At 40.8% G+C, this 27,421-nt stretch overlaps 1 protein-coding gene across 4 annotated transcripts in view; it reads left to right on the top strand.

The window, feature by feature from the left end:
* LIFR (LIF receptor subunit alpha) overlaps nucleotides 1-27,421 on the top strand; it is a 109,924-nt gene that overhangs the window by 18,393 nt on the left and 64,110 nt on the right. The window contains exon 1 of one of the 4 annotated variants that reach the window (XM_076007976.1): nucleotides 16,349-16,466. The exons of 2 other annotated variants lie outside the window; for them this stretch is intronic. The gene's annotated coding sequence lies outside the window, so the exon portion shown is untranslated. Of the gene's footprint in view, nucleotides 1-16,348; nucleotides 16,467-16,916; nucleotides 17,220-27,421 lie in introns of those variants that run through there. One more of the 4 variants, XM_012736477.2, reaches the window with a different exon arrangement.

Raw genomic sequence — 27,421 nt, 5'->3', positions numbered from 1 at the left:
GATTTCAAGAGTGCCGAAGTTGAGCTGCCTGTTTTAGAACATCGTAAGAACTTTGGTTCTTACCTGAGGGAAATTGGAAAGCATGATCAGGTTTTAAACAAAGAGAAAAATCTTCCAAGTTATATTTTTAAGCAGGATTGTTTTGGATATCATGTTGACCATAGATGGCAGTGGAGCAAGGTAGAAGGAGAGAGAACCTTCAGCTGATTATTGTAATAATAAACAAGAGATGATGGTGACATAGACAGGATGGTCTTTGAAAAACACATTTAAATCTGGTTCTACTGTCCCTACCGAAGAGATTAGAAACAGAGGCTCAGAGAGAAACTCAACCAGGTCACAGAGCTGATTAAATCATGGCGTTAGGATGTGGGCCCGGGCATGTGATTTCAAAGCTGTGCTCTTTCCATAGCGTTATGACACCCTTCCTCCTTCCCCTTCCTCTGTGCCTCCCTTCTGCGTCCAAGTGCAAACCCAGTGACACAGGAACAAAACCAGCCTGGAAAGATGAAAAGAACAGTCCTAACGGGGTTCCTTTCCACACTCACCATTCCAAGTGTCTGAGCTAAACTGGCCTGAGCCCGGGTCAACTCAGTTACCCAACTCTGTCTCTGCAAATCTCCTTTAAGGATAGGATTGGTCAGGACCTGGAGTGAGGATGAGCCTATGGGTGGGGAGGTCACTGGGTCCTGCTGAGAAGAGGTGCAGGAGGCAGGAAGTCAGTCCAGCATGTTTGCTTGATCAATAGACTGAGAAAATATATGTTTATTTGTGCCCCAAATCACAACTGCCCGTGGACTGAGCACAGCCATGAGTGGATCCCCGACAGAGATCAGGCAGGCAGTCCTGCGTCCTGTTGTTTCTCACGATTTAGACTTGAAACAATTCAGAGGGGCTTTTTACATGTATATATAGGAAACTCCATCTGGGCAAAGAGTGGGTGGCCAGCACGTCGACAATGGCATTAGACTTCAAACTGGTCTCTGTAACAGTCAGAAATAGATACAAACTTGTTTTGGAAAAACTCTTATTGAAGTATACTATACATAAATATAAGTGCATATATCATAAATGTATATAGTGATGAATTTTCACAGGCTAAACACCAATGTGTAACTAGCACAAAGAAACAGAATTTAACAGTACCCTGAAAGCTCCCCCATCTCCTTCCAATCACTACTCTTCCAAGAGAAGCCACCATGGTGACATTTAATACTATAAATTAGTTTGCCAGTTTTTGAGCTTTTTATAAGTAGAATCATGTAGAGTGTACTTGACTTCTTCCCCCTAACATCACATTTGTGAGATTCATCTGTGTTGTTGTGTAACATTGTAGACCACTTATTCTCATTGTTATATAATATGCCATTGTGTGAATATAAAACAGTTGTTCTATTCTACTTGGATGGACATTTGGATAGTTTCCAGTCTGGAGTTGTTATGAATACTGCACTATGACAATCGAATCGTGTGCCTTTTGGGGAACACATGTACACATTTTTGTTGTGTATACAGATCTAGGAGTAGAATTGCAGGGCTGTAGGGAAGAAGAGATGTCTTGATAGGATGATAAGTAGCATACTATAGCTAGAGCAGTAAAAGAATGTGTATGGATATGATAGGAGGATTTAGATAGGTTCAAGAATGGAAAAAAACGTCCATGGCTCAAGATAGAAAAGGCTGATGCTGGGAAGATGCAGAGAGAAGCACAGCTTAAGATAAAGAGACTAACAGTGTATGCGGACAGGCATGAAGCTAGCAGAAACCAAGCAGTGGCAGTGTGGGGTAGTAAAGGGCATTGGTTAGGAGTCAGAAAGGCCTGAGTTTGAACTTTCTTTGACAAATATGACTGTGTGACCTGGGTGTGCCACTTGATAGCTCAAAGCCTTCAATTCCAGTTATAGGAAATACAGGTTGTTGGGAAGATTAAATTCATTCATTCAGCAACTGCTGATTGAACACCTACCCATGTGCAGAGTGCTGGAAACTCAGTGGTAAACAAAAAAGAAGGGATTTTGCCCTCCTTTATCTTACTGGGAAGGAATACAGTAAACAATGATCATTTAATGACAATCACAGTAAGTGCAATGAAGAAATCTACCCAGTCTGGGGGTGTCTCAGAGGCTTCTCTGAGGCCAAGAAAACATTAGCCAAGCCAAGAGTTGGTTTGAGAGATTCCAGGCATTTGAAACAGCACGAGAAGTCTGAAGAGGGAAGGAGTTTGGCATGTGTAAGGAAAAGAGACAGTGGCTGAAACAGAGTATAAAAAGGGGAGAAGAGAGTATAAAGAGCGGAGTGCAAGGGGGGTGGGGACCAGATGGCAGGGGCAGGCAGGGCCTTTAGGTGATAGGCTTTACCTGACTGGTTTATAAGCATTTTAAACTGGAAGTAAGGAGAGGGCTAGGGGATGGGTGACAAAGTCAGGTAAATGCAAAAATGTAGGTTGATTTGCAAGCTTGCATTTCAGTACTCATCTATGCATTCATTTATATTTATGGAGTGAGGGACAACCGAGTGAGTTTGAGAATGTCTGAAATTATTTGGATGTCAATAGCTATTAAAAGGATGAATACATAAATAGTAATTTACAAAGCTAACATACTTGCAGTAAAAATCTGGGTGATGACATTATTTAATTCCCTTTCCTCTGATATTAAGTTCATTCTTTACATAGATATTCATTCTAGGAGCAGTAGCTAATTATTTGTTGAGTGCTTACCATGCTTCAACTTCTGTTCTAGACAATATGTAACAGGTATATTCTCTCATTTAATTCTCATTGCAACAACCCAGAATGGTAGGGTTTATTAACATTCCCATTTACTGGTGGGGAAATAGACTTGAAAGACACTGATCCACTGGCCCAGGGTCACCCAATTAGTAAGTATAGAGTCAACATTTGCACTCAGATGGTCTGATTCCAGCTCACAAGCTCTCAATGACTATTCTTTAGAGCTTCTAGAAAGAAGTCACAGATAATCAACACAAACATCTTGTTGGTTTAATTGTTCTACTCATTTTAAATTAATAAATTGGTATTGTGCATTATACATTAATCTCTTGGGATTTGATTAGTATGACTCAATTCTTTAGGGTTTTGTTCTCTTCTGGTGAACTAACAAGTTCGGATGAACCGATGGCAGTGGACCAAGGTAGAAGCAGAGAGAACCTTCAGCTGATTATTATAATAATAAACAAGAGCTGATGATGAGTTAGACAGGATGGTCTTTGAAAAACACATTTAAATCTTGTTCTACTATCCCTACTGAAGAGATGAGAAACAGAGGCTCAGAGAGAAACTTAACCAGGTCACAGAGCTGATTAAACCATGGTGTTATGATGTGGGCCTGGGCATGTGATTTCAAAGCTGTGCTCTTTCCATAGTATTATGACACCCTACAGGGCCCTTCCCCTTCCTCTGTACCTCCTTTCTGCATCCAAGTGCAAACCCAATAACACAGGAACTAACAAGCTCTGGTGAACTAACAAGTTCATGTTTGGAAGCTGAGTTTCCAAACCTGCAAGCAGGGACAGAGATTACAATGGCAGCAGGGGCAAAATCTTGTAGGTCTTATAAAACAGTATTTTGGATTTTTTTAGTGCAGAGGGAAGAGAGATGATTAGTTAAAAGGTGATTGCAATAGTTTGGGTAAGAGATGATGGTGACTTAGACCACTGTGATGGCAGTTAAAATGGAGACAAAATGAGAGGTTCTAAGTAAAAGCTGTCGAAATGCTTAGCATGTGGTAGGCACACTGTAAGGTGTAGCTATTGTTACCAATGATAGCAAATTCATTTCAATCTAGCCAGTCAAATTTCATGGATTAAAAAGTACTGCCTAAAGAATGGTGTGGTGAAGGATTCTGAACCCCTTTGAGATCCACATGGAAAGAGATTAGATTAGAAATGTCTGTCGTGAGCTCTGGATCAGACATTATTAAAGCACCCCTCAACACAGTAACGCTTTTGTTTAGGGGTGATTTAACAACGACTTTCAAGTAAAGACAAGATTCTTATACAGATGATTTTGAGTCATTTTTCTTCATAATAATATAAAAAGATAAAGTGATCTTAAGCTACAGTAGGAAAAATATTTTTATTATTAATAGAAAAAAGCAATATCTGATAAGTGGTAAACTATAGAAACACACAGAATTGACCTCGAGTTTGGATGTGTTCATGGGCGACATCCTGCAAACAAAGCAATCCACAGGTGAGTTAGTCTAACCTAGGTCAAATATCAAATGCTTTGTCCTCTCTTGAAGATACATGATGCATATCAGCATGTTAAAGGCTCAGAAAAGGAAACACACTAAAAGAAACTTCTTTAAGGTTGTCTAATCCAGAATTTTCCAAATTTATTTGACTGTAGGACTTTTTTCCCTTTACACTTATTAACATCCCATAGAAATGTCATATCTGCATTAATATTGCATTACGATAACAAGATGCTGTGCTACAAAATTTCCAATGTCATCTTTTGTTGTTGTTGTTGTTCCGGCTTTTGTCGAGCTCAGTCAGTGGGGTCAGGGGAGAAGGGAGGAAGAGATTAGTGCATACTATTTGTTTTTAGAGAACTATTCTCACTTAAGGATAATTGGTTGCATATATGGCAACTTGGCTCTGAATCATGCACTGATTTTATGACTGACAAATTTTAACCATAGGTTGATGAAGATTGAGTTGTAGCCTGAACCCACATTCTGAAGTTGCTTAAACTTGGACTACTCAGAAGACACACAGATTCTAGAGATGTGGCCAGTCCCAGAACACTAGGACTTATTCATTTTACAAGTTTCCAATTTTTGCTTCAGTGCTTGATACATAAAAGATATTCACAAATGTCTTTTGAGTAAATGGATGAATAACTGAATGAATAATTATGGTAACTATTTGTGCTCATGAGAAAAGGTAACTATGAGGCCAATAGGTATTGTGCCAAATCTAGGAGAAATTTTAAATAAAACAATAAGTCTTAGAAATGAACAAGATTTCCTTTTTTGTTCTGTGGAGATTTAACAAGTTAGATTTACTTTTGTCTGAATTATACATACTGAAGAAAATAGCATCTTCAGGCAAAAACTGGGTAATGTTATTGAGTAACTTTTTCCTTTAATTGGGCAAGTCAGTTAATCTCCTTGTTTTCTTGTCTCCTGCAATAGGTGACCTCTAAGGTCTTTTTCAGTTCTGTGAATCTATTCACTTATAAATACTATGCTTTGTGCTCCTTTTTTTTTTTTCCTTGCAACATTGGAAAAGTACATAATCTTCATTATGAAACCAGGTCTGAATCCAAACTGAAAGGGCCCCAGGAAAACACAGAATTCCAGAATGTTTTGCAAGAAGATCCTCACTCATTAAAGGAATGCTTATAAAAGGCAAACAAGAGCTCTATTAACAGATTTTCCTACAGAAGAGCTACATGAAGACCCCTTCATTGAATCTCAGCGAGAGCAGCACTCTCTTCTGTGGCAGTCTCGATGAACACAGGAATTGGTGACACAGGGAAGTCCTCTAATAATCTCTAGATACTATTATGAGCCAACGCCTACATGTTCTTATTAAGTGGCAGCCACTGTTCCAGATGTTCCAATCATACGAATTCATTTAATCCTGACCACAATCCTATAAGGTGGGTGGTATTATTGGCTTCATTTTATAGATGCGCAAGTTGAGGCATAACATCTTTAATTTGCTCAGGGTTGTGCACCTCTTAAATGGTGGGACCAAATTTGAATCAAGATAGTACTGGTCCCAAATCCCTGCTCTTAACCTCTTTGCTATACTGCCACGTCAGGATATCACTCAGCCATTGACAAAAGCTGAACTAGACTAAGACAACCAACATCTATTAGGAATCGCTACACTGTTAGGGACTGAGAGGAATAAGGATAAGGCTAAGGATAATAAGGACCTCATTGCTACTCCTACCCAGCTAACAAAGAAGCAACTCACTCTAGACAGAGTGAAATGAGTACGAGAATGGAGGTTCTGGGGAAAGGGGAAGGTAGAATTTGAGCTAGCCTTGAAGATGGGATTTTCATAGATATCTAAAGTGGTAAGAAGGCATTTCAGGTTCAAGTGAAAGTGTGGATTTTAGGATATGCCGAATAGGCTTGTCTGCCCAGATTGTAAGATGTGCCATGGGCATATGATGATTGGTCCTTAGAAGGTCTAAGTGCTGTTCTAAGGAGTCTAAATGTTATTCTGTAGGCAATAAAGACCTGTTTGCCTTTTACTTTTGAGTATAATTCTGGAGATAGCCTGGTGGGCTGTAATCTAAGCAGGAGGAATGAGAAATTAAATCAGGGCAGTTTCAGTGACAGATGTAAAAAGATATGATGTGGTGCATGTTGTGATATGGTGCCCAGATGTCCCCTCCAGAAGTAAAGACCTTATTATCCAAATCACTGGGAAGGCTGCCAATGAGGGCCCTCAGCTGTCAACCCCTTCACCCAAGGTCATGCCTTCTTCCTGGGATGGTGGTATTAATGACTGATCATTTTGGGGGACACCACCACAGCTTAGCATAGCCCTGAAGGGTCATACCATCTTCAGTACTCCCTGCATTGCAGTTGAACTTCTTTCTCTGCCACTCTTGTTTCTTCCCTTCTCTTGGACAGGCTGTTATGCTAAGAACACTCCCCAATAAACTTCCTCCACACTCATCTCTGTCTTAGAGTTTTCATCCTGGAAACTCAGCCTGCTTTGATGCCTGTAAGATGCATTATAAAAACGAAACCCAAGCTGGGCATGTAAGCAGGACAAGTCAAAGATGATGTCCAACCAGGGCAGCTAAAAGGAAGGTGATCTCAGCCAGCATGGTCCCTCCCCTGGACAACTATCATAGGCCCCTCAGTGGTTTTCCTGCTTTTCTTCTTGATGTCGACAACCCCTACTCTCCACATCTAAGCCAGAGAGATCCATGCTGCAAACTCTCCCATCATGCACAGAAGAAAATCAAACATCCTTATCTGCCTACAACATCCCCCCCTAATCTGGTCCCCAGGTACCTCCCCAAGCTCCCCCTGCTTCTTGTACTCCAGCCACACCCCTCTTCTTGGAGTTCTGAGACATGCCAACCACGTCCTGTGGGAGCCCCAGAAATTTCCATGGCTCCTGTCTTGTTTCATTCAGCCCTCTCTGCTCAAACATTCTTTCTCAGGGAGGTCTCCTCCAAGAAACCCATTCAGATTAGCAACCCCATCACTCTCTATCCCGTAAACTCATTTAATTTTTTTCCCCAAAGCACTCAAGTTGACATTGACATATCACTTACCTGGGTACTTATGTGTTGTCTGTTTCTCTCTCTAGAATGAGGGCTCCGTGAGAGCAAAGAGCTTTGTCTTTTTCACTGCTATATCTCTGGTCAGGCACACGATTTGTATGTGAGTTAGCAAAAACCAGGTGTACGGGAGGAGTATGTTTTTAGCAGAAAATATGAGTTCGATTTTGAATATGTTGAGTCTGAACTGCCTTTACAATAGTCATGCAGATGTTTAGAAGACAGTTACCAATTCAGGTTTCTAGGTGAAGGCAGAGAAGAAGGAATTCCTCAGAGTGTCTGGCACCCTGGGAAATACACGGGGGAGAATGAGCTAGAGCCACAGTTCCTAAGCTGTTCTGGGGCATAATAGTCTCATGAGAGGCTCTTTGAAATGAAGAATAGAGTGGTCATATTCTTTCCATGAAAGACAAACCAATTCAAACACGTTTAATAAAAAAGTGAATAAAGAAAGAAATGATGAGAGGGAAAGGAAGAAGAAGGAGAGAGAGAGAAAGTGAGAGAGAGAAAGGGGATTTATTGGCTCATGTAACTGCAAAGTCCAGACATTCAGACTGGACCCAGATCTAGCGATTCCAACAGTGATCCCAGAATTTGGTCTCTCTCCATCCCTCAGCTCTGCTCATCTCTTCTGTGAGATGACTGCGTTCTCAGCCAGACTCTTTCCAAACGGACCACAGGGCAAGTAGATCACCAGAATTGGTTCCAATTCCTTCCTATCAACAAACCCAATGAAAGACGATGCCTCTTCTACAATAGTTTCAAAAAAATTCAAGGAATCAGGACTAAGGAGCTGGTCCAGATTGAATCACAGGCCAGGATGGATGAATGGTCTGATTCACTTAGTCCGGCTCATACCTGATTGGGTGGACTGGGGGCTCCCGGGAGCAGATTACGTGCCTCTTTTTCCAACTCCGTATCTAGTGATTTCACCTTGGTAGCTTGAAATTGACCATGGGAAGAGTACTTACCCCATGGAAATTGGCAAATGCTACAAATTCCAGATCTTCTTTGGAAAATTGGTTGTTGACACTTACTAGCACATCATTTGTCATATGACCATTTCTAAAGCCAGGGAATGGGGGCCAGACCCTCCAAACTCAGGGGCTAAGAATGGAGGAGGAGTGATTCCCCCAATTGGGACATTGTTACTAAAAAAAGGGAGAAAGAATGTTGGGAAGCGTCCTCTCATATATAATGTTATCATATATTATCATATCACATTAGGTTATATTAAAGATCCACAATAAATTAAGGATCTAAAAAGGGCTGTCATTTTTAAAGCTGTTTGGGTTTATTTAACTCGGTGTTACCCAACCTTTTTTGATTAGAGAGTCCCTTTTTCCACAACAGTCTGAATAACCTCCCAATGCCTTTGGAAAATAGTGAACCAAGGCACAGAGATACAAAAGGAGGGAATTAAGAAAAAATAAACATTAATATGTAGATCTACTGCAGTGTTAGTGGCTGAGGAATGAAAATATTCTTTATGCTCCTCTCTTCCTTAAAATAGCAATCAGAAAATACCTAAAATGAAGAAAATATTGATTTCAAACCAACTGATATGTCTGCAGACTTTAACTTTTAGCCACTAAAAAGGGTTTAAAATTAAAGGAACAATAAAATCTTTTAGGCTGGATAGTGTATGTTCATTTCTAATACTTTTATGAGCTATAATTAACCTTGGGTCACCGACAAATCAAATGTTCAGGCTTTAAGAATTTAGATCTAAAACTTCATCTCCTGCTATGATAGGAACCAAAAATGAAAGACAGAGTAATAAACAAACATTAATTTTAAAGCAGTTTCTTCTGTTCTTTTATCTTTTCTTGGCAACTCAGGTTAATAAAGTACATTCTGGCCATGTTTTGAAAGAGTTGTACAATGTAGCTCCTGAGAGTAAGGTCCTTGTCTGTCTGCTCATGGTTGTATCCTGAGCATTTGTAGGTATTAAGTACTCAATAATATTTGTTGACTATTCAATTTAAAATATAAATAATGATGGCAGAGGTACATTTTTATTCCACTTTATACTTCCTCATCAACATCACCTCATTTCATATCTTTTTTTGGACATATAAAGGCATTGTCTACCCTTCCAACCTCCCTTCTGCTCACGGCTGCATTGCCATTGGGACTTTATTCTTTTTCATGATCTTTCCTCCCTCCCTTCTTGCCTAAATTAGTTAGGTTTGCATTTCTACCACTTGCAGAAAAGAAATCTTCATGGAACAATCTGTGTTGATATCTGTTATACTGAAAACTTCATTAATGGCAGACTATGCTTTGTTCTTCAACTAAAAATTTGTATTTTCTAAAAATGAACAAAAGTACTGAAAGCTAGGGCTCCATAACTGAACATACCTCTAGTACAATCCTAACGAACTCCTTTCTAAGCTGCTCTGTGAGCAGGGGGCCAGTGGCACAATGGATAACATATCTGAATACGTATCAGAAGATCCTAAACTGCTCTGTGTAAAATAAAGATTCAAGGCATAAGCAAAAAGAGTGCTCTCTAAATCCAATGGAAGTATCTGGGGATGCTCCTGGCCGTTGGGGTTTTGAATATAAAGACACTTTCAAGTTGAAGAAAGGAACAACCCAAGGCCGGGCGCTGTGGCTCACGCCTGTAATCCTAGCTCTTGGGAGGCCGAGGTGGGCGGATTGCTCAAGGTCAGGAGTTCAAAACCAGCCTGAGCAAGAGCGAGACCCCGTCTCTACTATAAATAGAAAGAAATTAATTGGCCAACTGATATATATATATAAAAAAAAAATTAGCCGGGCATGGTGGCGCATGCCTGTAGTCCCAGCTACTCGGGAGGCTGAGGCAGAAGGATCACTCAAGCCCAGGAGTTTGAGGTTGCTGTGAGCTAGGCTGACGCCACGGCACTCACTATAGCCTGGACAACAAAGCGAGACTCTGTCTCAAAAAAAAAAAAAAAGAAAGAAAGGAACAACCCAGTAGAGGGAAATGCCTGTGTGAGAATCCAATCACGGGATCTCAGTGCAGGGGAGTCAAAGGAGAGCAGCCTGGGGAAGGGGCGGGGTAGGCCCCATAAAGACATAAATTGAACTCAAACAACAAGAAACGGCAAGTCATCTATGTCAGTAAGCAATAATCTGAAACAGGGATGTACGGGAGAAAGAGTTAGATTCAATTTAAGGAGAGGATCAATTTGGACTAAGGAGAGCTCGTCCTACAGGTTGGGAAAAGCCTTTGCACAGTGCTCAGTCAAAACCCAACTTGTCAAAGCCTCACCTACAGGGGCAACAAGTTGTCAGCAAGATCTTAGTGATGCTCCTGAAACTAGAAGTGGCAAGAGAAGGTTTAGTGGCCAGCGCTGAAGTGGAACACAGAGTCCAGGAACAAGGAATGTGGGCTTCGGAGCCAGACTGCCGTGGTTGGAATCACACTGCTGTCAGTAACAGTGTGGCCTTTGGCAAGTTACTAACCCCCTTTGCCTCATTTGTAAATGGAGATGACAACCCTTCCACAACTCACAGGATTGCAGGGAGGATGGGATGACTTGGTACACTACCTGGCACACTGCAGGTGCTGAATAAATGCTCACTGTTATCTAGTGACTATGTAGCCCTACTTTTGAGTCCTACTTTTAGCCAATATTTTCTAAATCACCATAAATCCTAATGACTTTGGAATTAAACAGACTGGTGTGTTCATATCTTTGTTATTTCAATGCTTTGAGCTTTGAGGTCTTTATCTGTAAAGTAGGCCTAATATATAACACAAAAGAAGTGACTAGCACAGGGGCTATTCATGTTAATATCCAATTAATATTAAATCTCCCAAACTCAGGGTCACCTGCACAACTATGTTTCTCTTTAGTAGAGTGAAGGAAAAAATTCAGCAAGGTTAGACTAATTAGAATAATCCACGTGAGGCCCACTTGGATGGGTAGAATGGAATTCTATGTACACTTGAGTTTGAATTGGATGGTTCCTTGATTTAGGTGGTGGCAAGCTTTCTATCAGCTCTTTGAGCATAAGACTGTGTGATTAAACAAAATAGCCAGAAACCCAAGATTTCTTGGGTATGTCATAGAAAAGAAATTCCAGGCTGTGAACTTTCCCCTTGAGAATGGTGTCTTCAGTTACCTTAAGTTCCAGTGGGGATGTCATCAACAGAAATGTCCCTGTTTACCAGAGCTGCCATAGTGATGGCCACTTTTGTTTTCCGATATGAGACTCAGGTAGTGTTCCAGCTTAGGTACCTGAAGGAAGCCCGGGGGACATTACTGTTATTTAAATTAATTATTTAACCAACTCATTATTTTTCAGCTACCCAATGTTTCAGAGATCCTGAATTACGCCTATTGGCAAATGCATAACCATTGAAAATTCTTCACAGTCAGAAACTGGGAAGAAAAACTCGCCCTTGTAATTTTAGATTTTTTCTTTTTTTTTTTGGTTTTGTACATAATATTGACGGCTGTGGATTAAGTGCATTAGTTAGAATAACATATTCAAGGATTTAAGGAATTTGGGTCTGATTTTGAACCACTCCACTACCTCTGGCTGGACCTCAGCTCAATCCCTTAATCTTTTGGCTTCTTCCTCCATCTGCACAAGATGCCTCTGGCAATGCACTGAGTGCAGTAGTTGTAAGGAATACATTAAATACTGGGCTTAATATCACCATTGAGAAGGGAGTAAATTGCTCTGTTGTGGGATCCATTACCTCAGCTGAGAATATTAGCTCAGGACTCTGTGTCTGTGATGGACTATCAGAAGTAAGGTAGCGTCAATCTGAGTGTTTTGCTTTGCCCCTAAATCATTCTGGACCACAGATAAAAGATTACGGGGAGGAAAGAAAGGCAGGTACAGAGGAGAATGAGCTTGGCGAGTCAAAGGAGGAGGAAGTCGGGGTAAAGGGATGGAGGCCCATGAGCTGAGAGTGAGGTAGGGTAGAGTCAGAGGCAGGAAGGGAAAGGAGAAGGCTGCTGAGTGAGAGGAAGAGCATGGATATGTGACATGAAGATTCCATTTGGAGAGGGGACAGAGCATGGGGACGGGCAGGGTTCACTCCAGAGAGAGGGGGTTCACCAGGGCTGTCCCCTCCCTTCTTCCAGTGGCTCTCTCCACATTCCTGGTATTCTGGCTCAGGAGTTAGCTATAACAGCTTGAGGCATTTAGAAATGTAACAAGATTCTCGAAAGTGACACATCTCTGAGATCTAGGGGGTTAACCAAATATTAGTATAGTGGGGGAAAGTGCCCTTTCTCAGTATTCCTCACATCAAACAAGTAAGTGAAGTCACAAAGACAGATGATGGCAAACAACAGGAGGGAACCAACGGGAACAAAGACTGTTTTATTGGTATCCTAGTGATACCCATTTACTCCTTGTAATCTTCTAAACTTTACTAAGGACAATGGAAAGCTATAACCACCGCACTATCACCCTGACCCCCAAAGGGAGCTCGTGTATTTGCTTTGATTTAGTAGTGGTAGAAATCATAATAATGATAACATTTGCAGTGAATATTTATTGCTTACTCTGTGTCTGGCATATACGCGTGTATTCTTCCAAAAGGGATTCAAGGTGGTCTACATAAAAAGACAACTTCTAAGAGAGGAGGGAAAAATATACATACAAACTCTGGCTGAGGAAAACAATAGCACATTTGACACTTAACAGAAATAGAGGTTTTATAGAAATTATCTCATTTTGTCCCTCCACAATCCTAGGATGTAGATACTTTTAATAATCCCTTTTTATAGAGAAAGTAACTAGGAAAACCAAGATTTGATATTCATCCTTGGCCTGACCTCAAAGGCAGTATTAACAACAACAACAACAACAACAACAGTACAGTCTGTAGCAGTTGTACTATTAATACTTACTTTCAACAATAGCAATTTTAAAATTATTCACCAGAAAAATATATTAGCCACCAAAAGATAGCAAAAATGGTTGTGTAGTGTCCCTCTTAACTTAGATATTTAAATACCTCTCATACAAGGACCCTTATGGCAAGTTCCTCTCAGAGAGATTGGGCCAGGAAAGACTTTCTCCTAAATGAAACTGTATGATTTCTTCCACTAGACAATGAGAGTTAAGAAAACCTTCATTTCCCCTATTTCACTGCTAAGAGGAAGCTTGCAGCTAAGTTTTATGTTCAAATACTATTGTTTGTCTCAGCCAGAATTTCAACTTTTTTTTTTTTAATATTTGCCTTTCATTGTAAACCACCTTAAGTCTTTTTTGGAAGAAGGCACAGTATAAATAAACAAAAAACAAATAAAGTGCAATCCTGTTGGGGCTATGCAAGAAATATAATAATTTATCAAATTATTTTTACATAACACCCTGAAATCATTGTATCTGAGACAGAATATTCCAAACAGAATCCTCGGAAGACACTCTTTTTTATATGGTGTTTATCACATTTTTCATGCCCCTCAAATAGAATTTGAAACTACTTTGTATAAAGAACATAAAATCTAGAGAAAATTAGCTGATCACTCTTATATGTCTTCTTGTTACGGGAATCTAATTAAAGTCTTGAATCTTATCCAAAACTGTGCTCTAAAATAAACCAATTTAAGTCTACATTTATCAGTCAGGCTTAAAATGAAGAATAGTTGCACTCATTTTAGTTATTCATTGGTTAATACCTATGCTTAATTTGTAGATTTTCATTTGGTTCCAAAATTCCTTTCAGGAACATAGCCATATCTTGTCCCACTGATTGATAAATGCTATACATATAGGAGCACACATCAAGAGAGGCCTGTTTTAAGGGTCAAGATATAGGTAATTTAATAACAAAGTCCCCCATTTTGTCAAGTTTGCTGCTTTTTTTTTTTTTTTTGAGTGATTGATCCTTTCAAAAAACAAAGCCTTTCATTTCCAGAACTTTCATTACAGGTGCGAGTATGATTTTTGTTTCACTTGAATATTATTTTACACGTCAGCATTTCAAATGAAATCTCATTTTTAAAGAAAGAAAAAGAAAAGAAATGAACAAACAGAAAAGCAGGGAAAACAGCTAACAGCTGGGAAAAGCACAAATTTTGAGCAAAAAATAATTAACTAAGAAGCCAGTTCTGCTTATCCAGCAAATACTGGCAGTTCAATGTCTTACTACTTCATTCCCATTCAATTTTAGCTTGTTACATAACCTATACTTTCACTTATAATTATGTGATCTTTTCTATTTTGTTATTTTATGTGTTGGCCAAATATTTATAGATATAAGATTCTTTGTATTATATAAGCATCAAACAAAACAAATTCTTGTTCTGATACATATTTTGCAACACTCATGAAATTGCAAAAGGAAAATATTTCACAAAATAGTATTTACAATATAGACTGGTCTATAACAAGATAAATAAAAATAGTGTCAATCTGAGGCACTTGAAATTGAGCTGAAATCCCTTTAAGAATCCATAACAGCTAATAGATAAGAAAAATTTACTCTTGATAGCATAGACAGCAGTCAAGTGCACCAAATTGGGTTATAGCCTGCTCATAACCCAAATATTGCTAACATATCTTTAAAGCCTTGCTTTGTTATGGAAATATAAAATCTGTTATTTCTCATGGAAAAGTGTGTATGCCACAACTCTTCAAACCTCTGTATGGAGTGGGCCATATGGTGTTCCTCAGAAGGAACATTGTGGCAAATTCCCAACTTTCTTATCTGTGAAATGAGTCTACATCAGAGGCAGGTTTTCTGTGAAGCACACAAAGGCTAAGATTCCAGGCATCTTTTCTAGCAGTACATTCACGGGGTCATATGTTTTTGTACGACTTGCAAAAGTAAGATATTGTAACCACAATCAGCTGAGACCCCGGTCTCTTTCCACTTGGACATTCCTTCCGTCATTTCCCTTTCTGTGGGGTGGTACTGGAGCAGCCTGGGCATGCTATATTTTTTTGTTTTTCTTTAACAGGACCACCCAAACTCTCTCTCTCTCTCTGACGCGCGCACACACACACACACACACACACACACAAAACAAGGCCACAGAAGTCAACCTTTTATGTAATATGCTTAAAACTGAAACATTTTTTCATGGGAGGCAATTTTTCAACCCCAGGCCACACAGGGCCACATCATGTTTTTCTTGGGCCATAGGCACCTTTGCCTTTGTTGGGTGTCTTACTCCATTAACAAATTATATTTTAAGATTCATTAGTACAAATATATTAATATATATTAAAACACTTTCTTAAACCTAAATGTTTATTTTTTCCTTCTGATTTCAAAAGAAACTAGAATATTTTTTGTGGGCCCCTTAAAGTATTGTGGGTCTTAGGTAACGTGCCTAATGGGAAAGATAGTTACAGGATTCTCCAATATGAATAGTGATACATTTCCCAAACCATCAAGAGAATGGGGGTAAACACCTTAAATACATAAAAGTTTCAAACAGAAACAGGTTTTCCAAGCAAGGTCATAGGGATAGCAGGAAGCGTTTAGTTTTAGCGTTCAAAATAAGCGCATGGATGGAGCCGGCCATTAGTGGGACCAGGTCTTGCAGTGAAACACATATTTTTGTCTACGTTTCAATCAGTGTACTTTCAGGTGTTTTGTTGCCCATTTTAGAGTTACATTATCAACAGGGAAAAGTTATTTTAGAAAATAATGCTCATTTTGCCAATTTATAAATTGCTTTGGGGTTTCATCCAAAGTTCTCTCTATAAACACACGTTGGCCTTGGTGCCGCTACTGCTTCAGACTAATCACAGATGAAACAAACAAGCCGGCTTCCTATTGAAGGTGTGTCTGCAGAGCCCTGACTGCGTGCCAGGGGCTCTATCTGGCACATTTCTGAACTTTGCAAAATTAATTGTGCCGAAGAGAACACCATCAAACGCGTCCGGCATAGAGCGTAAACATCTTCAAACCATGATCCTGCGCCATCAAACACTCTCCAGCTAATTTCATTTGGTGCATTACTCTGGAAGAAAACCGAGGCCAAGTGAAACTGCGGAAATGGTAACAATGCACGGAGGAAAAAATCTCACCCCATTAAGGGATGAGTTTCTTCTCCGCACAAATAAGCCCACCACGCCTTGGAGGCAAGACTAGATGGCTCCAGGATATGCTCGGACTACCCCTGCGTGCCCTTTGGGGCTGAGCGAGCCCTGCACCAGCGAGGAGAAAGGTGACCTGGGCGGCAGCGCCTGGGCCTTGGGAGCGGTTTAGGTAACTCCTAAACCCTAACATCTAAACAAGCCCCCCTTCCCACCCCAGCCCCAGGCGCAGAAGGTGGCTTTCTCGTGCACTGTAGTTGCAGAGGTGGCTACCACACGGCCCCACGTCTTCGTCTCCGCAATGCAAGGTTTGCCGTGCGCAGTGACAGCGTCTGGGAGCCGCGCCCTGCCGGCCTTTCCTGGGGGTTTGCACCGGCTCGGCCGCTCCGCTCTTCCGTGACCTTGCGAGACGGGCCCGCGCGCCGCCGCGATCCTGCGGCTCCCGGGGCGGCCCCGCGGGCGAGCGCCGGCGCGCGTGGCCGGGCCGGGGGCGGCGGGGGCGCGCAGGCGGCTTCCGGCAGGGGCGCGCGTGGCGCGGGCGCGGGGCGGGGCCGGGGGCGGGGCCGGGCCGCGGCGCCCCCCGCCGAGTGGCGTGCAGGCACCGCCCCCGCGCGCCGCAGTCCGCGCCGGAGCGTCTCGGCCGCGGCGGTGGCGGTGTCCCTGGCCGGTACCGTTGCCTCTGGGCGGCTCAGGCGGCGGCTCGCGGGGTCCGCGGAGAGCGGCGGACCGGCCCTGGCCCGCGGCGCCGCGAGCAGCCCAGGCTGGGACCCGGGAGGCGAGACGGCGGCGGCGGCGGCGGCGGGCTGTGCCCGGCCCCCTCCTTGGCGGCTCCAGCCCCCGGGCGGGCGGCTGCGGGCTCGGGGCAGCCCCGGGGCGGCGGCCGAGCGGGCCCGGGAATGGCGAGATAGCGGCGCGGGAGCGGCCCGTGAGTGCCGGGGCGGGTGGGCGCGGCGCGGGGAGTGGGAGCCGCGCGGAGCCTGGAGCGGGTCCCGTGGGCGCGTCGCCGCGAGCGCCCGGCGGCCCGGTCCGAAGTGGCTGACCGGGTCGCGCTGTTCCGGGTGGCGCCGAGGTCCGCGCGCGCCCGGGGCTCTCCCCGGCCGCGAACTTCTGCCCCACGGAGGGCAGTGAGTTCCGTGGCCAGAGGTTGCCTGGGGGATGGGAAGGAGCTATCAAGTTATTTCCTTGGGAGATGTGACCTGCCGGGTGATTTCGTGCCCCTGTGCCTGAACAACTCTTGAAGCCAGTTCCTCGTCCTTTCTGTCTTTATAGTGCGTTCGACTTACTTGTGTTCTGTGTACTTACACCCGAAGGCGCTGCACTGATTAAACCCAAGGTTAAAGTGTAGACCGTCAGAGTGAAAGATGCCGTTACTGATGTGTTGTCTAAGAGCACAAAGCTGGAATCAGGAGTTCTAACACAAAACTGCACATCAGGTGTTCTGAATTTACTTGTGGGCTTGAATAGTGGGATTCTGCGCCCCGCGTTCCGCTACCAAATATATATGAGGTCTTTTATTTGCAGTTGGTATCTTTGTGTTCCTTTTTGTATGCGTGTGTTTAATGTAGTCAGATGTTTAGAGCATGTATTGTTAATGAATGGTGTTATATGGAAATTAGTTCTTTGTATTTCTTTTTATGTGTTCTTTTGAGATACGTATTTCACCAGAAGAGTTTCAGTTTAACGTTTGCCTTCCGATTTGTTTGTGTTCATTTTTAGATTTGTTTTTAATTTTCTTGGAGTAAAACTAATGTGAGTTACTAGTATCATTGAGTCAGGGGTCTAAAAATGGTGCCGAAATTTATACTAACAAGGAGCAAATCTTCCTCCTCCACAAATGAAACATTAAAGCGTTTTTTTTTTTTCCCAGTGCAAATGTCACGTGCCCCTCGTCTTAAGTGATTATTTTGCCACAAATCTGAAATCTATTTCACTGTTATCGGAGGGTTTCTTGTCTAAGCCTGGCAGAGGAAAGGAAGCCTAAGTGTAGTCTGTGCTTTTAAAAACATGAGACTGTCCTCTCACTTGTTTCTTATGCTTTGTGTTTTATAGCTAGGGGAAAACTTCATCTGGAGACATCATTAGGGAGATACAAGCTCAATTTAAATATGAGCTATGTTTTCAAGGTGCACCGAGCAGCTATTTCCTCTCCAAGAATTGAGGCTTCTTTGCTTTGTCGTAGGTGAGATCACAAGTGCAGCTCTCTCATTAGTAGAGACTTGGATTCTCTTCTGGGAAATGAGAATCGGGGACTCTGCTGTGGAAGGGAACAAAACTTTCGGGATTTTTGAATACTTTTGCTTCTGAATGGTCATCCTTGAGGAATATGTTAGTAATAGTTGTATAAATTATTCTTATGTTAAATTTATCGTATTAATTTGTGGGATGGGGATGGGCAGTGCATTCACACTGCAGAAGAGTCAGCGGATACAAAATGGTATAGAGTAGAAAGCATTAACCCTTTCCCACCGTGTCCCGCAGCGCCCAGTTCCCAGGAACCAGGGCTACTGGCTCCTTGTGTACATCTTTCTAGACATAGCTTGTGCTCATGTAAGCGTTTTGTATGTGTTTTTATTTGTCTTTCCACAGATGAGGACCCACTGTATACTCTGTTCTGCACCAGCTTTCTCCCCAAAGAGTACTAAATCATGGCAGTCTCCATCAGTCCCTAAGAGACCTGCCTCATTCGCTAACAGCTGCTGAGTACTCCATTAAGAATGAACCATAATTTATTTAATCTCTTCTTTATTGGGATATATGTAGGTCGTTTCTAATATTTTGCTATGAAATTGTTATAAAGCATTAGTTTTTGAGGTTTTTAAGTGGATTTCTGTTATTCCCAAGGGCCCAAAGGCAGTAGTAACTTGCTTCTTTACATCACATTCCAGGAAATAAATGTGCCTTCTTCCCAGTGTACAGCGTTTGCTTTTTTATTAGTATAACTTCACAGTGATCCACAAGGATCTTTGGCATCTTTGCTGTGAAGTGTGAGCTGTGATGGTCAGTAAGTAAAGTCATGTTTCTTGAGTAACAGCTAACCTCTTTGTTTCAACAAAAGAAAGAAGGGAACAGATAGAAGTTTTTAAGAACAATATGTAGGAAAAATTCCTACGAGTTTATATAATTTTGAATGTGGCGAGAAGGCTAGTATTTTTGATTAAATTGAAGAGGAGGGCAGTTTGTTTCATAAAACTTGTTTGCCATTAGACGCTAAAATCCCCACCTACCACAGATTATCACCAGCATTGCATATTTTAATGTTGGCATAATATAGTTACAGACTTTACAGTTTGTGAAAGGGCTGTTAACAACTCTTAAGGGGAAGGATGCTTTTAAAAATATTTGGCTCCTTTTTTTTAATGAAAAATTGGAGTCTCAGCATGCTTTCAAAAAAGATTAAACTATAGAAGTAATGCTAATGCTAGACATTGAGCCTAATACATCGTAAAGTATGAACATTAGCCAGTGTTGAACTTTAGTATTTCCATTGTGCTTATTTTTGAGAGTTGTATTTTAAGACCAGTGTAAGCTATGATGATCTTTTTTTAAAAAAAATCTGTAATTTAAAAAAATTCATCAAATATTTTAGCATTTAAGGTATTCTGTTTTTTCTTTATATGGTTCCTGCCATTGTGATATAAAAACTGCTAATATTGTCTATATTTGTCCTTCTTAAATAGGCATTTATTGTGCATCTGTTAATATTTCAGGAAACTTTCTAGGGACTAAAATATAGCAGTGCATAGGACGGACAGATCCTACTGTAATGAGTTCACATCTAAGTGGGGGAGATGGATAAAAAGCAAAACAGCAATAAAGGAGATAATATCAGACAGTGATAGTACTGCAAAAGTACTAAAACAGGGTTGCTGCGGTACAGAGGGACAGGGTGGGGTCTGCTGTTTTAGACCGAGTGGCCTGAGAGGCCTCTCTGGGGTGGAGAGATCTGAGAGTTGAAGGAGGGGAAGAAGCCTGTGATCCTGGAGATGTGGAGGAAGAGTGGCTCAGGTGGAGGGAAGGGCCAGTGCCAGGGCCCTGAACTGGGACTGAGCCTTGCACACCTAAGGGACGGAGGACCACCACTGCTGCTGGAATTGATGGTGAAGGGGAGGGGTGTTAGAGGCAAGGACCCTCAAAGACCCTCAACTCTCCTATGACTCATCCTATGCACGGACTTCACCCTGGGGAAGGCAGCAGGCAGGAAAGAGAGGAGGCTGGCACTGGTGCCCTGTGTGTTGTGTAGGTCAAGAAATGTTTATAGAAGTAGAGAAGAGATGTGGGTGGTGGAGTTCCTCCGTTGGCTGCAAGTGCCACGGATCTGCTTGTCCCCATTGCAGCCATAGCACCAGGCACTGCCTCTGTCACATAGGTGCTGTGAAGAGTTATTGAATAAGTAATTAGTATGAGAAACAATCTTGCCTCATCTTGGTCAAGATGCTTAGATTCAGGAGGCTTTTATCTGAGTTTTCCAGGTTGGCTCTGGCACTTCGCATTATATAATCTGTAATCCTGTTAACACACTCTCTCAAATTATTGCTTTTGTCAAATTATTGCTGTAAGTCAGTTATACTTGATTGCTTGTCTGTAAACTTCAGATGTGGAACCTTAAAAAAACCTATTTCAGTAAATTATAGTGATTTCTGAGAGATTTAACATTTTCATCTTTTATTTCAGTGGAGTAGACATTTGCATAAGTATAAGATTTCAAAGGTGCCTTTTTTGTATTTTGAATGTTTTAATTCTTTTGGGCAGATGACAGACTAATGACCATATAAAATATATGTACTTTATGCAGGTACTTTTTATTCCCACAGGAGGAATGTGTGCATGCCCTATTGTTGTAGGGAGTATTAGGAACTTGTGGTATTTCCTCTTCTCAACTTCTAATCTGTTTGTCATTCTAAATATATGTTCCTTTATGTTAATTGAAAGCTTGGGAAATGAGTTTTATGCCAAGTAATTGTTACAGATGTCTAATAAGAATCTGTTGCCAAACTTGACTATGACTTTTGGGATCCTGTTTGATATCAGTTTAGTGATCTTTCAGAATACGGGTTTTTAACTTTTAAGTTTCTTATTCTAATTGATTGATACATGAACATATTAAGTTGTTTCCACTTGAGATAATTTTATCTTTCAACTTTTTCTTGTATGTACAGTGCATGCTGCACAAACTATGTAAAGGATGCACTCCTTTTAGCACCCCAGTCTTAAGTAAACTTGCTTATGGCCTTTGGCCCCGATACCTGCAGCAAAAGCACTTCAGGCAAATAGTAGAAGCACATGCTGGTTGTGATAGACTTAGAGGCTTAGATGCTTTTGAGTACTTTTATCAGTTCCTTTCCATTTCCTTTTGTGAACTATAAGTGCAGGGATTCCAAGTTTGGCCTGCATTGTCTAAAGTGACCGACGTGTATGTTCTTCCTGGTAGTACATTGGTGTTGCTGTTGGCGCTGCTCAAGTAAGCAAAGCTTTGGGTTTGTTAGATCCTGTTTTATGGTTTCATGTTGGAAGCTGAGGGAAGACTTATGGTGAGTGAATTTGCCATGTAGTTTTGTGCAGTGGTGAGAACATTTTGGCTCTTACTCATTCTTCTGGCTTATGAGGCATAGAGAAAGAATTGGAATCACTGTATATGCTTACAGTTGAGAACATGGATCTATATTATTAAGTGGCAGTATCCTTAGAGGCCACAAGGAGATGATTTTACTTGCTGAAAGTGTGTGGCTCTTCCTTAGAGAGTGCCTAGAGACACCGAGGCCCCTTACTATACCTTCTTCTAACTGTTTCTGAAAGCAGGTTTCTCCAAGGGGACTTTGAATACAAGGACAGTTGAAATGGTGGCAGGGACGTCTGGTGGAAAACAAGTGTTGACAGAAGTAGTGGTTCCCATTTCTACTGTTAGAAATGCTAATGGGGCAGTGAGTTGTAGACTGCAAACAGGATTGTGTGTACCTGTTGAGTTGTAGACTGCAAACGGGATTGTGTGTGCCTATTGAGTTGGGAGTGGATGTAAGTCAGAGAGATCTGAGAATCCACCACCAAGACTTTAGGCTGCAGCCCCTGAGGGCATCCGAGTGCCACTGTAAACACCAAGGCACGAAGCATGGCACGGCTGTGGGTCTCCTAACCTGCTGCACGGGGACAGGGTGCCAGCTGTTTCCATGTTTCAGGCCTTAGTGTTTAGTGCAAGATAAAAGTGAAAGAGATGATAACATTGTAGAAAATTCTCTAAAGAAGTATTTAAAATTGGGAGCATAAGTCTTCATTTAATTGAAACTTTAGCCTATGTTTATTCCTTGAAGGTGCCTGGACTTTACTGGACTTTACCAAAACTTTACTGTAGATGTAAAATTGGTGTTTTGGGAGAGCCTGGGTCTGATCTGGTGGAAGAACTGTATAGAGCTTAAAATGCAAGGCTCTTGTCAGTAATAGAAAAACAAGCATTCAAACAAAACCAAAGAAAGTATAAAATTTGATAGAGAGCCAGAAGGACCCTCAGATCATCTGGTAACTTCTTCAGTTTACAGATAAAGAAACTGAGACTCAGAGGGTCTGCCTAAGAATCCGGTAGTTTCCCACTGGCCTTGTAACCATGATTTGCTGACTCTTAACAGCAGGGTTCTGAGCCCCCCTCAGAACAGCAGCTCATCAAGGGCAGGAACTTTGTGGGGTTTACCACTGTGTCTCTGCCTTAGAACTGTGCCCAGCCTATAATAGGCATTCAGGTATTTGCTGAGTAAATGAATGTCTAAAAGAATTTTAAGAACTTCAGATTCCCAGCTTAGGTATAAGATAGTACTGATAATATTTGAAAGAATATGCAATTTCTTGAGTTCCTTATTAAAGAATAGAACATGTTGCTATTTTAACCCAAACTCTTAAGCCAGATAGGTAAGTGAAGGTGCATTGTTTTACTTATTTTACTTACTAACTTGGCACTTTTCAGAGTCCAGTTTCAGTTGTTTATAGTCGTTAACTTTTAGGTTCAGTCTACTGCTATCTAGTGTCATTAAGTTTTATATTTTGTATTTGAAAACATGTACTTTAACATCTAACATTTGTTGTCTGACTTGTTGGCTGCTTTTCTAGATGTGCTGTATCAATAGTTTTTCTATTTTTAACTCTGCACTCGCTTTTTTCTCATTATCCACTTAACATTATCTACACTCGACATCCGAGTGCAAAGGGTTAAAGCTTACTGCCATATAGGGATTTGATTGTTGAAAAACAAATCTAGCCAACTGAAGGATTTTAGAAATTGTCACTTTCAAATGCTGCTGGTGGGTGTTTTTCAACTTTTATAACTTTTCAGGAGGGCAATTTTGTATTACTCATCAAAAGCCTCAAAAATGTGCCCTGTCCCTTAGTCAGGCATTTCCACCGCTAGGAATTTAAACTAAGGAAAAACAATAAAGCATGTGTATAGAGACCAATCTATAAGCAGTGGTTCTCGCCCACATAGTGCGTGTGTCACCATACTCCTGTCAGTACCTTTCTCCTTCCCACAGTGATTCTTAATTTAGTGGAAAGTCCTTTTACTGGGGTATATCAAAATCAAGAGGTCGGCTTTATAAAGTTAGGAAAAAACTCACTTCCAGATTCTGGTGACCACCACAAAAATGTATATGCAAAAAGAAAAAACCCTCTAATTTGCAAAAATGATTTTGTAACTTTGCTTATAGTAGTTATACACTAGAAACAATTTAAATGCTCAGTAATAGCATTGATTAAATGAATTGTGATATATACATGTGATGGAATACCCTTTCTTTATTACCAGTGATGTAGGGGAGTATTTTATTAATGTAGAAAGATACTACAGATTAGTAACTGAAAAAGCAGATTACAAAATAGTATGTGTAAATTGATCTAAGTTTTTGTTTGTTTGGAGGGTTTGTGTGTGCGTATAATTTTCTACATATTATGTAGGAAAATGCCAGGAAGATTATAGGTCAAATGTTAGGGGAGATTATCTTTGTGTGTTGAAATTATAGCTGACAGTTACTCTTTTCAGTTTCCTGAATTTCCAACATATAAAGTGTGCCATGTGGTTAGGGAACTAGGATCAGATCCCATTTCCCATTTATTGGTGGTGTGAATTTGGGCAAGTGCTGTGTTTCCTTACCTGCAAAATGGGAATAATAATACCCAGTTCATGGTGCCTGCAGGTGGTATTTAATAAATGTTACCTTGACCTCACTGATCTGATATGATGATTAAGGCCAGTATTGAATCCCTAACAATACAGGATTTATAAGCAGAATAGTTTTGTTTTATAAATTATCAAACTGTTGTGAAAAGCATTTAGGGCATTCTAACAAAATATTTTGTTGCTTCTGGTCACTGGAAAATATTTTGTTGAATTTTTATGTACTTTAAAATTGAAATGCTTTCCATTGCAGTAACTTTTATTTTGAATTGAAGGCATTTTTAAATTTCTTTTTCTATTGTCTTTAATAGTCCTGAATACATTTTTGAAAGTCGGGGTCTGATTTTGCTTTCCTTTTATAGAGGCATTAGATTGAAACGTGATTCATTCATTCGGTGGCCATTGAGTGCCTTTTCTGTGCCTGGCACTGGGTAGGCATCAGATATGTAGCAGTGTCCCAGACAGACATGTCCTTACCCCTTGAGTGACATAGGGGGAGTGACCAGTGCAGTTCAGGGCCAGGAGGTCCGCCCAATAAATATGTGGTCACCACAGTTAAATATCAAGTAGTCCTCAGTTTTATCAAGGAATTTCATTGTCATGTTACTTTTCAGTGAATACCGACATTGCCTCCTGCTTATTCAACAAACAACTGTATTTGAGGAACAGACTAGGTTATTTTACGTTGTTGACATTCATGGATGATTTAGAGATGACTTATACAACCGTGAGAATATTCTAGACTTATAGACTTAAAATTGCTACTATGTATTTTCTGTGAATGATAATCTTTTATTACCTTAAGTATGACCTTATGCCTTTTTGAGATGATCTTTTATAAAATTACCCAGAATGCATTCCTCCTAATAAATCTAGGATTCAAGGAATTTGTGGATATCCCACTTGAGAAATTTCAGTACATGATCTTACTGAGAGACAAGGGCAAGAAAGGGTGTATAGTCATGTACTGCACAATGACATTTTGGTCAACAACAGATGGCATATATGATGGCAGTCCCATAAGATTATAGTACCATATTTTTACTGTACCTTTTCTATGTTTAGATATACAGATACTATTGTGTTACAGTTGCCTACAGTATTCAGCACAGTAACGTGCTATACAAGTTTGTAGCCTAGGAGCAATAGACTATAATATAGCCTTGGTGAGTAATAGGCTATACCATCTAGGTTTGTATAAGTACACTCTAGAATGTTCACACAGTGACAAAATTGCCTAAGGACACATTTTTCAGAACCATCATTAAGCAGGCATGACTATAGTTTAAATAATGATTCAATTTGATAGTATGCAAAACTCTAGTCATTTTGTAATTAGTTTTATCTAGGCACAATTGTTTAAAGTTGGCAACAGTTGTAAATATTTTGATATAAATTGATCCTCAGTAGTCACGAAAGGTATGTCTGGGAACCTTCTTGACAAATACTAGCCTTGCATTTTATTTCCCTCATACAACCAAATAAAAGACAGCAATTTCTTGAATCATTGTTTTCTGTTACTCTGTAGAATTCATGGGAGGTTTAGTCATGTCACAGGTTGGAACCAACATCAAAGTCAACATTTTATTTATTTATTTTAGAGACAGGTCTCTCTGTGGCCCATGCTAGAGTGCAGTGGCATGATCATAGCTCACTGTAGCCTCTTGATCTCCTGGGCTCAAGCAGTCCTCCTGCCTCAGCCTCCCAAGTAACTACGACTACAGCGATTTTTTAAAAAACTTTGTAAAGAGAAGGGTCTCACCATGTTGCCAAGGCCTTACCTCAAGGGATCCTCCCACCTCAACTTCCCAAAGTGTTGGGATTACAGGCGTGAGCCACTACTCCTGGCCTCACCTTTTTCTGTTTATACCATTGTATTCCATGGACCACTTTACTCCCCCAGCCCCTTCTGGAACCAGTAGTTAGCTTTCTTTCATTGGGTGGGGGATCATTTTTCATAAAGAAACACTCTTTACCTCTTAATGAGGTCCACCAAGTATCTAAAGGCAGGTAGAGAGCAACCAAGCTGTGTTGGCATGCTGACGTTGGCCTGGGCTAAACTTAGGGCTTAGCCAGCTCATCCTTTCCCGAAGGCCAACTTCAATAAAATTACAGATGACTGTGTTTTGGAACTTTGCAGCTCATTTACAAATAGTCAAAGCTGTGAGTGCTAGACTCATCCATTCCACAGGCTGTACTGCTAGGATCAAAAACTCAGGCTGCTTCCAGGGACAGTGGAGGTCACATAAGTTGCTGAAGTGATTCTGCCTTTTATCTTTATGCTTTTGATAGAGACAATCAGAAATATTTCACTTTCTTCTTTACTAAGAGATAGCAACAGTGACAATCTAGGTGGTAAATGGTAACTAAAACTTGTCTCAATTTGGGAGACCAATAAGGAAAGGTGAGAACTATGAAAAACTATAGAACACGTGTTCTTCTAAAGGGGTGACTGCTCTTACCTAGAGTTGATTGTTGCCCTGTGGGATGTGGAATGAATATTCCCAGAGCTTCTGGATTTTGATTTTTAAATACTCTAATTTGGGATTTTGGCAACTAATTCAAGCTTTTTTGTTTTGTTTAAGCATATTGTTCAAACAAAACACATCTACAGACATGCTGGAAGTCACCAGTTTTAAACAATGATGTATAACATTTCCTTGCCCATCTTTTCCCCAACTTCTTATTTTCATATGGTTAAGGTCACACTGAATATTCAGTTTTATTCCCCCACTTTTCGTGTAATGTTACATAAGGTGTTTGCTCATATTACCAAAAGCTTTTTATTATGTGTTGATGGCTGTGTAGCATTTCATTCTCTGGATGAACCATAATTTGAGCATTTATGTTGTTTTCAACTTGTCTAACTCATAATTAAAGCTGTAGTAAATGTATTTAGGCATAACATTTTTTTTCCATCTTCTCCAGTAAGTTTCGCATTCTTTCCATAAAATTGGGTTATTGTGTCAAAAGAATTA

Source organism: Microcebus murinus, chromosome 11 (genome assembly GCF_040939455.1).
Source record: "Microcebus murinus isolate Inina chromosome 11, M.murinus_Inina_mat1.0, whole genome shotgun sequence".
Classification (NCBI taxonomy): domain Eukaryota; kingdom Metazoa; phylum Chordata; class Mammalia; order Primates; family Cheirogaleidae; genus Microcebus; species Microcebus murinus.
This window is presented reverse-complemented; position numbering and strand designations above follow the sequence as displayed.